The sequence below is a fragment of the Euprymna scolopes genome, chromosome 28, assembly GCF_053919585.1.
Source record: "Euprymna scolopes isolate OS-2025 chromosome 28, ASM5391958v1, whole genome shotgun sequence".
In the NCBI taxonomy this organism is placed as follows: Eukaryota; Metazoa; Mollusca; class Cephalopoda; order Sepiida; family Sepiolidae; genus Euprymna; species Euprymna scolopes.
The window spans coordinates 9,363,525-9,380,459 of NC_136509.1; the positions used below are offsets into that span (position 1 = coordinate 9,363,525).

The 16,935-nt window shown below is 30.9% G+C and overlaps 1 protein-coding gene across 1 annotated transcript in view; it reads left to right on the forward strand.

The window, feature by feature from the left end:
- The window catches only part of LOC145249444 (F-box only protein 30-like), a 76,549-nt gene that overhangs the window by 18,025 nt on the left and 41,589 nt on the right, over positions 1-16,935 (forward strand). The gene's annotated exons all lie outside the window — the stretch shown is intronic.

Genomic DNA, 16,935 nt, shown 5'->3' on the forward strand with positions numbered 1-16,935 from the left:
ATTCATTTCCATTACTTTCCAAATTATGCTTGCTTCTTGTTTTTTTAGCTGTTCATTTCATTTGCCATGAGATTAATAAAACCCTGCTGTATCAACACCAGCTTAAAAGTCTCTCACTGCCACCAGGGGTCACATATCCATTTCACCTAGCACACATTTTCTTTTTGCTCAACCACATGCTAGCCATAGCCATTTCTCATCTTTGATATTAGACGTTCATCTTTTTCAACATGCATTTTTCTTCTTTCTGACCATGTGCTGTCCAATTCTTTTTCTTCTGACGCAAGCCTGCACACACTAGCTAATTTGCATACGCGCTCAAAGGGCTGCTCCTGCTAACACCTTCGCTAACCATCTATCCTTTGGCTGCTGGTGTTATTTTCACATGATTTGTGAAAAAAGCAATGCAAAAAAGGATGCTACCCCTTCCAAAAATTGGTCCTGTTGACGACCACAAAATTAATCTTTTTTTCTAATTTTCAATAGTATAAAACATCTGGGGCATTGCTTTTTCAGATGGAATCAGTTTCGACCTGGTCGGATGCAGAAGTTTTTAGCAAACATACAAACACACATGACTTTCCTTTATATAATAGACTAATGGGTGGGTGCCCGGTGTTGCCCATGTGCTGGACCCCCCCCCCCAAATAAATCAAAACAACTTTTCTTTCAATCAAAAGTGCCTGTGCGCCCGAAAAAGAAAAAAAAATGAGCTGCTGTAGCTGGGCTCGAACGTGAATCGCGAAAAAGGGGAAGAAGGCAAAAAGTTACAGGCAAACGTTTTTGCCCACATAGCCATGAGTGCTTATGATTTTTTTTTTTTTTTTTTTACATAGGCATAACCACTTATCAAGGATCAGAGACCACTCGAGGATAAGGGTTAAAAGTGTACAGTAGTCAGTTGGAAAATGAAGTAATTGTTAGTAATGGAAATTTGGTAAATTTGTTAACAAGTGGAATGGCTCATCAAGAACTTGTTTACGTTGGACTTGAAGACAACCATATTGTAGTCAGCTAGAAAGCAAGAAAGCGGAAGACAATTCCACAGGCATGCCATTCTAAGAAAGAAGCTTTGTTTATGGAACCTACGTTTAGGTTTAGGCACAGATAAATTGTGGGGGGAATTATTGATAGTGTTTTCAGCTAGACGACTGTTTTTTGTGAAAGTTTGGCAAGGGGGGACCATAGATTGAAGCTCAGTCGAACACTTTCCATGAAAATAACGATAAAGCAAACTCGCAACATCTCTTCTGTGAGATAGATTGCAGCAAAGAGAAAAGGACATCTCCTACGAGGCTACGAAGTCTATTTTGAACTCTATCAAGGTAGGGCAAGTCCTTTCTAGCAGCTCCTGCCCAAATGTGGCAACAGTATTCCATCCTTGGACGTACCTGGCTCTTATATAGATAGAGAATTGCATCAGCAGTGAGATATCTACTGGATCGATAGAAGGATCCGACCATTTTTCCAGCGGCCTTGGCACAGATTTGATGTACGTGTTCAATTTAAGATCAGAAGTAAAGGTCAAGCCCAGAAGCTGTTCAAAACTAGAGGCCTCCCCAAGACAAGAGCCATTTTAATTGATGCCAGATGGGGATCAGAACGTTGATGATGTAAAAATAGAAGCTTGGTTTTAGATGCATTAAAAGTAACCAGCCATTCCTTTCCCCATTGTACAATGTGATTTAGATCAGAGGAGAGAGAATCGGAGAGAACTTGATCGTTTACTGTCTTAGATGTGCTACCATAGATGTCATAACCTTGCAAAATAAGCATTATAAACATAGTTTTAGTTTAATATGCGAGCATGACTTTCTGATCTGTTGCAGCGACCGTGTTACTTCACAGTCCGTACTGGAAATAATTAGAATTTTTTAACCGAAATAAACGTTTTTGTTTTAAAAATGATTACTTTTTGTTGTATTAAAAAAAAAAAAAAAAAATTAAGCAGTTACGATGTAAATAAAAAAAAATGTGATTTAGGCAACCCTTGAAATAAGAAAAATGTTTTAATTTGATTAACCTCAAATACTACCAAGTACAAAACAAAAAATATTTTACAAATCTTTTAACCCTGTTTAAATGCAAAAGAAAAATATTGAAAAATGTACATGAAAGAAAGGGTTTTGTTTTTATTTTAATGAGAGAATTGTAATTTGATTAGAATTTTTGTTTCTTTTAAATAAAACTGTAATCCTCAGTTGATTTAAACTTCTGATAAAAAATTCGAAAGAAGGAAATTGTTTTGTTTTAATAATATGATTATCCGTCAAAATTACAAAACAACAAAAAAACGGTCATTGGTAGGTGTATGCTAAAAGCTAATGCTTATGCGATAACCTCCTAATCAACTCGACCACAATGCTGATTGCGAAATCACATTGGAAATTCTTTTATTTAAACAAATTAAAAAAACAATGCTTGATGCATGCGCAGTTGTTGAAATCATTTAGAAAGAGACTATTTTAACTAAATCCCATTTCATTTAAAAATGTATTTCTATATGAAATAATTGATCATTTTTTTTTCCAATTCTTACATATTATGCATCCGGGGCATTGCTCTTTAAGATGGTGCCAGTTTCGGCCTGGTCAGATGTGGATGACAAAAGTTTTGCTAGTACATTTCTGAACAAACACCAATTTGTATTTTGCAGAGAGTCTGATGTGAAAATATTGCTCAAATAGTTTTATGATTACGAAAATAAAATAATGGTAAATGTTTAGTTTAGAGTCCTGAACTCTGTATACAGTTTAGGAACCCAAATTAAATATTTATCAAATTAATCTTATTTTTGTATGGAATAATTTATGAATATTCAGTTGTGCATGTAGATATTTAAAAGAACAATTTGGAGTATGTTCGTAAAGATGAGTAAGAAAACCAGTTTAAAAACAAACAAAATAGTTGGAATTTGCAGCAATGCGATAAAAAAAAAATAATGAAAAAGGAAAAAAAAAGCAAGTTACTCCCTAAAAGAAGGGGAGAGAAGTGATATTGATGTTTGGTTGTTGAAAACGTTATATTCTAATCGATATGATGATCAAATAAATACATAACTGTTTTCGCTTACCTGATGACGTACGATTGTTATCGTATCACTTTTCTTGCAGCATTTCGTTGCTTTAAATACAAGACATAATGAAAACAGATTTTCAGTGTCCAACTGTCTGTAGACCATTAATATATACTAGCATGGACGCCCAGCGTTGCCTGATCATAAAATATACTTTGATATATTTTAATTTATGCAGATTTCATATTTATTATATAGAGTAAATTCTCTATTGATTATTTTATATTATATTATACCCAATGTATAGTTATGATTTCAAAAGTTACCAAAAAAAAAAAAATGATTTGAGTGCCATCAGCTAGAATCGAAACTGAAACTAATAATGGGGATCATTTAAAAATTATGACGATCATTTAAAAAGAAAAGAAAGAGAAAAAGAGAAGGACAGAAAAAAAGAAAAAATAGAAAGGGGATAGAGAAAAGTGCAGATAAGAAATATGAACATATATATATATATATATAAAAGGGTAATATATATATATATATATATAGCAATGTTTTTGATAGACAAGATTTAGGCAAGCAAGGACGCCTGGACGGTCCACAGAGTTATATTACCTTTTTATATATATATTTTCATATTTCTTATCTGCACTTTTCTCTATCCCCTTTCTATTTTTTCTTTTCTTTTTTTTTTTTAATGATCTCCATTATCAGTTTGGCACTCAAATCATATATATATATATATATATATATATTATACAAAGGAAACTTTGTGTGAGTTTGTTCCCTATGGACTCCAAAACAGCTGGTCCGATTTTTATGAAATTTCACACAAATGTACTGTATGTAGCTGGCAGTGTTCTTAGATATGTTTTGTATCATAATGTCTTTGATAAGTATCGATAATCGAAAAAAAATCTGATGAAAGGAAGAACAGATGATTTTAACCAAAGTTAACACCTTATACAGCCTAACATCGTTTGAGAAGTTTTATTACCACATAAGCAGAAACGCCTTGCATATAAAATGAACAGTAGGCTCTTTGATATGACAGGGGCACGTGATACTTGACTTTTTCATTTTAAACTTTAATTCAAGCTGTTATATATAAAAAAATAATTTTATAAAATCAACAGTGGGTTCTCTACAGTGCAATGTAGTCTACACTGTATTGTGAACTAAGCCACTATGGAGAGGCATGTGAATTTTCCATCTGATGCACTGCGCTGGGTTGCTAACTAGAGCAGGCAATCAATCGATTTGATTAAAAAATGGCCGATTTCACAGATTTTAATGAATAAAAATATGAGTGTGAAAAATTTGTTGATCATCATTCCGGGCAATGTCGGGTTTCCCTGCTAGTATATATATATGTATATATATATATATATATATATATGTATATATTAATGACCTTGTCTGTCAATATTTTGACTTGAAACTTGGCGTAGGGCATCTGGACCAGTGGGACAAATTTAATTTGGGTTTTAGCTAGTAAAAATAACTACTAAACAGTGAAAATTAAAAAAAATAATTGACTTGGATGGTGTAAATTGGCAAAGTGTTCTTCTATGCATGTGCAAATTTATAGGTTTAAGTCGGTTTCTTTTAAACTATTTCTTATCCATTTGACGATAGCTTAAATTGTAATGATTATATTGGGTACAATATAATAATCAATAGCATATTGGCTGTAAAATAATAAATACAAAATCTGCATAAATTTAAAATATTGTATTTAAGCATATTTTACAACCAGGCTACATCGGGCGGCCACTACTATATATTAGGTACAATGTAATAATCAATAGAGAATTGGCTCTATAATAATAAATGCAAAATATGCATGAATTAAAATGACGAGAAGCATTTAGCTTCGAAATGCCATGGCCTAAAAAGTTTTTTCTTCCTTATTTTTGTTCCTTATTGATCTGATGTTATAATAAAGATATACGTAACCTTTATTCCTCATCTTTTAGTTAAAATTTATATATATATATATATATATATATATATAAAACTCAAATGACCCTGTAACGAGTGATATAACCCACTTTCAGGTTTATGACATTTGGTTGCGCATAAACATTAACCCATAACAACCTAAACAAATAAACACAAATCACTTCTTATGCAGATTTTGACTTGTGCACTGAAATAGTAACATTATTATTTCAAAATTATTATTTAACATGGGAAGAGTGGGGGTGTTTTGCAACTATTCTTTATTACAACTATACTGTCGCTATTTTCTTACAACTAAACAACTTTAACGCGTTGACAAACATAAGAACAATTGTAGTAAAGCCAAAACTACTACTACTACTCTCTATCTGTCACTTTTCCTTCCTTCCTTCCTTTTTATTTTTTGTTTACATTTCTAGATACAAAATAGTTGTGTGAGAACGGTGAATTTGTTGACACATTTACTAATCTGTTTCAATATTAGTTTTATTTTATTTTATTTATTTAGGTTTTATTTTTTGCTTCAGGTTTTATTATTTTTTTTAGATTTTAATTTTCTATAATTTGGTTGAAGGATTCCAATATGGGTTTTTCATTCTTATATTTCTCATCGGTAGGTTCATGTGTGTTTTTGCTGCTAAATGACTTTCGTCAGCGTTCGATTCGTAGGAAAATCATGTTTAATTTTCGATTTTTGAGCGATTATTCTGAAAAATAGGTAACTTTACACGAATAGGGAGGATTTTTTTTTTCATGTTTGAGTGATCCGTCCATGATTTTTCATTTTAATATACTTTCATAGAATTGTTGCTGTTATGTCAAATAAAACCTATTTTCTTTACGTCACAAGTGTCACGCTCATACATGAATTCCATAGCTAATATAACATACTGACCCAATGGGTCACGAGTAGTCTAGTATATATATATATATATATATATATATATGATAGCTGGCTTTTCTAACTCACTATTACTTCACAAAGTTTGCTATTTGAAATCCCTGAAATCAATAACAAACATTTTATTAAAATAAAAAATCAAACGAATTTTAAAAAAAAGTTATATGAAATGTTATAAAAGTTTATAAAAAAGTTATATGAAAAGTTATGAAAGTTATTTTATTTTCAGGGGTTTTAATACATTTTAAAATGTTTTACAAACGGTTGATATTATTTTTAATTCGAATTTTCTTTGAACTTCAATATCCAACTATGGTTTGGAAACCTTTAAAAAAGATATAACATTTTGTAGCCAAAAAGTTGAGCATTTTTCGATGGCACCACTATTGTATCATTGAACCTTTAGATTCACAATCTTTTACTGGAAGTGCCAACATCGAGTGCCGGTGTGTGTGTGTGGGGGGGGGGGGGCGACAGCGATCGAATGAAAACCGATCCTGTAATTGATGAACGTCACATTTGGAATGTTAACCATGCAGTGCTGTCATATGACTCAGCTGTTTCATCTTTCATCTATGCTGATTCAGTTCTTGTGATATGAATGTTGTCTTCTTGTCACACGTGTTGTCATTATTGGAATGATTATTTCGACTAGCATCCTCATCTTTATTATTGGGATTATTTATTTCATTTAGAACAGGAGACTGAAACTGGAGACTTCCACAATTCTCTTTAAAAAAAAAAGCGGGTGGGTGTATAATTGCAAATCAACACATTTATTTGGATTACTCAGACTATTATTATTATTTATCTCCCTCCCACGGCAGGAAGATGTTACACAAGAATTGGGAAGTGGGATTAAAAAGCCAATATCCTAGAGCAGAGGTCTCCAAAGTTTTCGAACAGGCGGCCATATAACTGACCTTTTTAAAGCTATGTGGACCAAAATAAATAAAATAAAAAAAAAACGAACTCTGGATGTATTTTATCCTTGTTTGCTCAATAATTTTACTTTTTTGTGAAACTGGTTCTCCAAAACCTCATTTTCTGCAAAAAAAAACAAGAAAAAACCAACACAGTATTTTCACATATTTCCATTTTTTTTTTTTTTTTCATGAATATTTTTATGTTTTCCATAAGACTTCTGCAGGTTGGATTGAAGACTTTTGCAGAACATATTTGGTCTGTGGGTCATAGTTTGGAGACCCATGTCCTAAAGGAAGAGCATTCTGATCTGCAAAATATTCCTGGCCAGCCATGTCAGCATTTTGCTCAGTGCAAACTTTAATCTTTTTCCTTTTGACAAGTTTACGCCTAACTTGGGGAACCTGCCCATAGAATTTCGAATTGAACTGTTTATTTAATTCATGGAGATAGATTGTTTCCCTTTAATCAGCCATAACCAAATAGATATGCTAATGTTATTTATAGTTATTATTGCCTGTAGTAAGGATTGAACCTCCAACCTACAGAAGACTCTCACTTAGAATTAATGGTTAAGTAACCATTAAACCCTCTATCCATGTGGATAATTCTTGTATAGATTGGCACAATATGATTTTTACAACAACTCCTGATTAGAACCATAAGAGGAAACAGCACGTACACCTGTTAAATATATCTTGGCAAGATCATTCCATGAAGCAGCAACTTTATGGCAGTTTACCTGCCATATGTACTACCATCAGAGAACAACGTCTATGATTTGCCGGTCACTGCCAGAGGAGCAAACAAGAGCTGGTGAGAAATGTATTGCAATGGATTCCACAGCACGGGTGCATAAACATAGGACAACTTAGATCCATGTGCATCCAGCAAATTGCACATGACCCCAACTGTGATCTTGAAGATCTGAGGCAGTTGATAGAAGACAGGGAAATCTATAGAGAGAGAGAGAGTCAGTCACATTGGTTCAGGCCAACTACCTGACCAGATAGATAGATGGTTTTATAAGCAAATTGCACATGACAGCCATAGTGCTAACCTTAACACTGACTTATTTTTATATATAACTAGCATGGGTGCCCGGCGTTGCCCGGGTGTTTGGAGGTGTATGCTGAGCAAAAAAAAAAAACAAAAAAAAAAGGTCAATTTTCTTAACTTTGACCCCTATTATGACTCCTTAACATTTATTGTTTTGGGCTCAAATCAAGTTATTAAGTTAGATCCATGTGCAAGGAACCTATATTTAAAATTTCAAGTGTTTAGATCCAAAATTGTCGGAGGAGTTTGGTAGAGTTCACAAAGGTCAAATCGTTGATCCTTGACCCCTTAACAGAAAAATTTCTGGCTGAAAACCGATCACATAGATTTTCCCAAATCTCAGTACCCTGTGTATCAAATTTCTAGTCTGTAGACTTAAAATTGACAGAGTTATTGTGTAGGGAAATGTACACAAACAGACATACAGACAGACACACAGATACGTTCACTTTTATAGATATATAGATTTTATTTAATTTATTCATTTACTCTTTTTTCTTTTAATTTTCTTTTGTTTTACCTGAGAAGAGGCATTTTTAATGGATGCCAAACATTTATTTGCATTTACATTCTAACCAAGAGATTTTTTAAAAAGATTTTAACTGCATTTGTATCTCTCTTGCACTTGGTTTACCAGAGATGATTGTTTAAGCTTTTATTAAATTCCTAATGCTTTAAAGACCTTGTATGTTTCAGAATTTTTTTTAGATGAGGATTTATAAATTGTCTCATTTGGACGTGGTTGACATAAAGATTGTTGAGTTCGACAAAATTTACCTGAAGAACGTTGAAAGTTACATTGGCCGAAACGTGAAAAAGAAACATCCAAGATGAGAACTGTAGAAAATTACTCACACCAGAGAGTATCCTATACCTCTACAAAACCACCATTCACCCATGCATGGAGTATTGCTGCCACATCTTGGCTTGCCCATCTGCCACTAGTGTGACACTACGTGGTCCACAAGTATAAAAATAAAACAAACACAGGGAGAACACAATGCTAATGCTTAACATACATGTGAAATTACCCTCTACACACTGAGGTTCACATCTATATCTACTGTCGAGGCCATCTTCATCAGTTATTTGATTAATTCATTACTGGTTGTTCAAGTGCTATCGATCTGGTCCAAACTATGAAATGCTTTCAGTCGCATTCAAGCTCCTACTGTTCACCCATCGTCAACTGTTGCCTACTGTCAACTATCAACTCTCCTGGTGTTGCGATCTCAGGTCCCCCGCTCTGGCTAACTGGAAGCTGCCCTTCCCTCTCTAAGCATCTCATTGATGCCCCCTTGCTGTCAAGTGTTGTTGATTCTCTTTATTATCTGTTCTATAGATTTCTATTGTGATTTGTCAAATTAAAAGCTCAATCTAAAAATACCTACAGATTCATTGTTTGTCATTTCCTATGCTTTGTTCATCGTAAGTTATTTCCTACTTGTCTATTATCCCTCCCGCCTCTCAGCATTTGGTGACTTAGCTCATCTTCATAGTATCAGACTAGTCACTCCTTCTTAGACAGGATCCAAAGAAGAGTCTCCAATCTAGTAGGTCCTGCTCTGTTGGCCACGTTGTTCCATGCAACGAACATACTCCCACCAAGCAGCAAAATCTCACTCCTTCACTGTTGAGGTCCCTAGATGCTGGGAAGCCTTGTATTCTAATAATTTCTTCCTTTATATAGCTAGACTTTGAGATTCCCTCCCTGTTGCCTGCTTCCCTGACTGTATTGACATGCAGAAAATATAATGTGAACTCCCTTCTCAACTCCTCATAATCCCCTGTTAAACATGATCCCAAATAGTAGCACCCTATGACCAAGTGGCAATACATCTTGTTTGGGGTGAAAAAGAGTTTCAAAAAAGTCTTCCAAATAATATTTAATTGTTATAAAGCTTAATACTTGTGCATGCAATGATGTCGATTGGTCGTATGAATAAATGAAGTAAAGGAGAAATTTATGAAGTCAAATTGTGACTCTTTTAAGAGTTTGTGTATGGCTTGATTGTTGGTAAATACAATTAAACAATATGAAATAGACTCGCATTGTTTTATTATTGTCTGAATTATGTCAAACATGTCTCTTCGTCGCATTCTTGTTTTTCCAGGTATGTCTGTGCAGAAGTCTTAAGTAATTCCTAATTGTATTCTTAGTATTGTCTGTATTCAGTAATGATTCTTCAATCTCCAAAAGAATTATTACTCATCACTGTATCCATTGCACCACGATTTTCGAGTTTGACCAGATGCATCCAAAGAAGTTTTGAGATTACATTGCCCGAAACATTGTGAGAATAATATTGCAGATGAGAATTGTAGTCCAAATAATCCAAATTAATCATTTTTTTCTTTTGTCTCGTCATCAAATGGTGGTCATATTATTATAAAGATGTGCACTCACCAACCATGATCGGCTCTCAGACGTTGTTCCAGGCTAAGGCTGTCTATTGATTCTCCAGTAAGCACTGCAAAACCAAAAGTGCAGTTCATAAACAATAAATTATTTTTTAGTTTACAAATTGTACCTGTTTACTTGGGTAAATGACAGACTTGCAGCATTGAATCTTTGCTTGACCAGATCGAAACACAAACCCCATTAACAAAGTCCCTTGCCTAAGAGCTCAACGGCCCAACCTGATTGGAGAGGTGCAGTACCTGAACTGACTGGTAGCTTTTGCTAAAATTAACTGCCTGCTTTCCAAGTGTTCACTCCAACTCACACTTTTCCTCTGCCTCTTCTAGGGTGAAGTGAGGCTGGCTATAACCGCTTCTCTTTCCATTCTCCTGGGATCTCGTCATGCTAAGATAGTTCAGGGCCTTTGTTAGTGGTCACTGTTCGTTTGCCTAGGGGTTAGCTGTTCCAGACATCTACTGAAAATAATATCTATGACTCTCCATTTCTGGTGTTTAACTGCAAATAACATTGGATATTATTTTTTTTTGTACCAAGGTGATTCTCGCAGAACTTTTCCCATTCACTGAGGTACTTATTTTCTAAACAAGGAGTATACATTTTTAGGTGGTCTTGCTAGTCAGAGATATTTTCAAACCTCTTTACCGCCTCCCCCCCTCTTCCATTGATCAAGCGGCCAACAACTGCACATCTACCACATGCACTAATGCAACATATTGCACAACACAGTGTTGCATCATGATGTTTGTTTTAGTCATTTTTCACTTTATTTTGTATTTTTGAGTTGCAGTCGGCAAATTTTCACACTCTGATGCCTATTGCAATAAATAAACTCTAACTCCCCAACCTTCTAACCATATTAGAAGGATGTGATAGAGCAGATCAAGAAACTATATCACCTCTTGCTGGTAAAAATAAATGGTGTTCCCTGGAATCTGAGTGATCACAAGTCTCACCATATTTCCAGTATTGTTGTTATGTTGTGGGTGTTATTTCTGAAAGTACCAAATGTGTGTATGTTACGTTGTTCTTATTTAGATGACGACTTATATATTTGTTGTTGTTCATGTTTGTGAGAGTCTTAGAGTGATAGAGACAGTCTTAGGAGTGTTCATGTTTGTAGAGATAGACAGGTCTTATATATAACGAGACATTGGTGAGATATAGAGACAGGGTACATATAAAGAGAGAGACAGTTCTGTGTATATATATATATATATATATATATATATATATATATTAGACAGTGTACATGTTACTACAAAAGCACCAACAGCATGTAATACACAATGAGAGGAGATTGGATATATAGATAGATAGACCGAGAGTGCGTTTGACATTTACGTTTGACAGTTGTACAGATAATATAAACACGTTACCTTTCTCGTTGTAATGATGAACACAGAAGACGGCTGTTATGAAAAAACATGATGATCATTTATTCTTCGACCGGTCGGAAATGATTCTGTGTTTCAGGGATTCAAAGTTGTTACATGGTTATTTCTAAACTTCCTCACTTCCCAGAGGGTGCCTTGACTCTAACCGAGAATCGGTCTGAACCTCTCTGCTTCTCTGATCTGACTCCTCTCGCTTCTTCTATCTGACTCATTCTGATTCTCACTTATCTAATTAAATTCATAACTCATGATGTCATTGCATGACTGAGCATGTGTCTCTCAAAACACATGGCATGACATGCCTCCGTGTTTAAGCATGCATTGTTATTCACGTGTTTCTTACAAAGCCGACTCTCTAACCTAATTTTCGTAACCCACTTTACAAATAACATTTTCCATTGTCCGTTTTTAAATTCCTTATTTTAATTTTCTTTTATACAGAAACAAATTTCATCATTACATTCCTTTTTCAATAAACAGATATCTAATTATTTTGTGTGAGCTAAACAATGGCAATTCCACATTCCTTATTTTCAATAACATTCTGTATTTATTTTAACTTATGATTGGAATTCTCAATTCCAAATCTAGCTTCGCAAGTTCCAATCCTTGACTATCCTATTTCATATTTACTCACTTATAAGAACAGGCTTCTGTTCTTGTAACATTGTCATCTTCATTTAATCACCATTGCAACTTGGTGTTCTTGCACTGTTTACCATTGTGATCTCATTCATATCAACCGGTAGTTTTCTTTGAAACTTTTAACAATAAATTTCCTCAGGATTCTTGTGCTCATTTTAACATTTTAGTTGAGTTTTATATATATATATATATATATATATATATATATATATATATATATATACTAGCAAGGAGACTGACATTGCATGGGATTAAATGATGATCAATGAATCTTTCACACGTTCATATTTTTATTGTCATTGAAATTGATGAAATCACCCAATTTTCAATCAAATCAATTGCTCTAGTTGTTGACCATCACAGTGCACTGAAAGGAAGCTTCACATGCCTCCCCACCACTGACTGAGTCCACACTAAATTATAGTCTACATTGCACCGTACAGAACCTAATATTGATTTTATAAAATTATTTTTATATAATGCATTGAATTAAAGCTTAAAAAGCAAAAGCCAAGTATCATAGTTCAGTTGTGCTCTAAACAGAAACATTTATGGAATTTTAATTTAGTTTTAGACACAGAACGTGAGGGAAATTCTTGACAGTTGTTGCAGCTAGACGAGTATTTGTTGCGAATGTTTTACGGTGAGGAGGAGGGGGGACGAATATAGAAGCTAAGTTGAGCATCTGCCATGAAAATAATGATAATGCAGATATAGACTGTGATGAAAAAAGATGGCTCTTCTATATGCTTCGATGAGAAGTATTTTCACTTGGTGAATTAAAACGAAATTGCCAAGATCAACAGTTGAGCGTTTTATGTCTACACTATTATGCACAACAAGTCAGTATTTTCTGCTTTGAAACTTAAATGTTGGAATGTGTTTTTATTTTCTTATTATCAGCAAATCTTGTTTGAAATGTTTCTAACCTCGGGTTTTCTTTTGGCTTCTTTCCAGGAGAATGTACCAAAGTTGCGATCGATTCATTGATTTTTTTTTTCTTTTCTGTATTTGAAGAGAAGACTCGTTATTTCGCAAATTTTGGCCTAATATTATCAACTTGTGCATTATGAATTGATTTGCAGGACACACACACAATTAAAGAATATTGGTTTTGATTTAATCATTTTACCTATCTGACATAAAGGGCAACTATTATTTATTTGTAAACTAGCCGTGTTTGGGAGGGGGGGGTCATAAAATACACATAAATATATTTTAATTCATGCAGATTTTGCATTTATTATTACACAGCCAATTCTCTATTAAATATTATATACATGCTTGCAGGCTGCCCAGCATTGCCCGATTGTAAGATACGCTTAAGTATGATATTTTAATCTATGCAGATTACATTTTAATCCATGCAGATTACATATTTATATTTTAATCTATGCAGATTACATATTTATATTTTAATCTATGCAGATTACATATTTATATTTTAATCTATGCAGATTACATATTTATATTTTAATCTATGCAGATTAAATATTTATTATATTTTAATCTATGCAGATTACATATTTATATTTTAATCTATGCAAATTACATATTTATATTTTAATCTATGCAAATTACATATTTATATTTTAATCTATGCAAATTACATATTTATATTTTAATCTATGCAGATTACATATTTATTATATTTTAATCTATGCAGATTACATATTTATTATATTTTAATCTATGCAGATTACATATTTATTATATTTTAATCTATGCAGATTACATATTTATTATAGTTTTATCTATTTAGATTACATATTTATTATAGTTTAATCTATGCAGATTACATATTTATTATATTTTAATCTATGCAGATTACATATTTATTATAGTTTAATCTATGCAGATTACATATTTATTATAGTTTAATCTATGCAGATTACATATTTATTATAGTTTAATCTATGCAGATTACATATTTATTATAGTTTAATCTATGCAGATTACATATTTATTATAGTTTAATCTATGCAGATTACATATTTATTATAGTTTAATCTATGCAGATTACATATTTATTATAGTTTAATCTATGCAGATTACATATTTATTATAGTTTAATCTATGCAGATTACATATTTATTATAGTTTAATCTATGCAGATTACATATTATATTTTAATCTATGCAGATTACATATTTATTATATTTTAATCTATGCAGATTACATATTTATTATAGTTTAATCTATGCAGATTACATATTTATTATAGTTTAATCTATGCAGATTACATATTTATTATAGTTTAATCTATGCAGATTACATATTTATATTTTAATCTATGCAGATTACATATTTATTATAGTTTAATCTATGCAGATTACATATTTATTATAGTTTAATCTATGCAGATTACATATTTATTATATTTTAATCTATGCAGATTACATATTTATTATATTTTAATCTATGCAGATTACATATTTATTATAGTTTAATCTATGCAGATTACATATTTATTATAGTTTAATCTATGCAGATTACATATTTATATTTTAATCTATGCAGGTTACATATTTATTATAGTTTAATCTATGCAGATTACATATTTATTATAGTTTAATCTATGCAGATTACATATTTATTATAGTTTAATCGATGCAGATTACATATTTATTATAGTTTAATCGATGCAGATTACATATTTATTATAGTTAAATCTATGCAGATTACATATTTATTATATTTTAATCTATGCAGATTACATATTTATTATAGTTTAATCTATGCAGATTACATATTTATTATAGTTTTATCTATGCAGATTACATATTTATTATAGTTTAATCTATGCAGATTACATATTTATTATATTTTAATCTATGCAGATTACATATTTATTATAGTTTAATCTATGCAGATTACATATTTATTATAGTTTAATCTATGCAGATTACATATTTATTATAGTTTAATCTATGCAGATTACATATTTATTATAGTTTAATCTATGCAGATTACATATTTATTATAGTTTAATCTATGCAGATTACATATTTATTATAGTTTAATCTATGCAGATTACATATTTATTATAGTTTAATCGATGCAGATTACATATTTATTATAGTTTAATCTATGCAGATTACATATTTATTATAGTTTAATCTATGCAGATTACATATTTATTATATTTTAATCTATGCAGATTACATATTTATTATAGTTTAATCTATGCAGATTACATATTTATTATAGTTTAATCTATGCAGATTACATATTTATTATAGTTTAATCTATGCAGATTACATATTTATTATATTTTAATCTATGCAGATTACATATTTATATTTTAATCTATGCAGATTACATATTTATTATAGTTTAATCTATGCAGATTACATATTTATTATAGTTTAATCTATGCAGATTACATATTTATTATATTTTAATCTATGCAGATTACATATTTATTATATTTTAATCTATGCAGATTATATATTTATTATAGTTTAATCTATGCAGATTACATATTTATTATAGTTTAATCTATGCAGATTACATATTTATTATATTTTAATCTATGCAGATTACATATTTATTATAGTTTAATCTATGCAGATTACATATTTATTATAGTTTAATCTATGCAGATTACATATTTATTATAGTTTAATCTATGCAGATTACATATTTATTATAGTTTAATCTATGCAGATTACATATTTATTATAGTTTAATCTATGCAGATTACATATTTATTATAGTTTAATCTATGCAGATTACATATTTATTATAGTTTAATCTATGCAGATTACATATTTATTATAGTTTAATCTATGCAGATTACATATTATATTTTAATCTATGCAGATTACATACTTATTATATTTTAATCTATGCAGATTACATATTTATTATAGTTTAATCTATGCAGATTACATATTTATTATAGTTTAATCTATGCAGATTACATATTTATTATATTTTAATCTATGCAGATTACATATTTATATTTTAATCTATGCAGATTACATATTTATTATAGTTTAATCTATGCAGATTACATATTTATTATAGTTTAATCTATGCAGATTACATATTTATTATATTTTAATCTATGCAGATTACATATTTATTATATTTTTATCTATGCAGATTACATATTTATTATAGTTTAATCTATGCAGATTACATATTTATTATAGTTTAATCTATGCAGATTACATATTTATTATAGTTTAATCTATGCAGATTACATATTTATATTTTAATCTATGCAGATTACATATTTATTATAGTTTAATCTATGCAGATTACATATTTATTATAGTTTAATCTATGCAGATTACATATTTATTATAGTTTAATCGATGCAGATTACATATTTATTATAGTTTAATCGATGCAGATTACATATTTATTATAGTTTAATCGATGCAGATTACATATTTATTATAGTTTAATCGATGCAGATTACATATTTATTATAGTTTAATCTATGCAGATTACATATGTATTATAGTTTAATCTATGCAGATTACATATTTATTATAGTTAAATCTATGCAGATTACATATTTATTATATTTTAATCTATGCAGATTACATATTTATTATAGTTTAATCTATGCAGATTACATATTTATTATAGT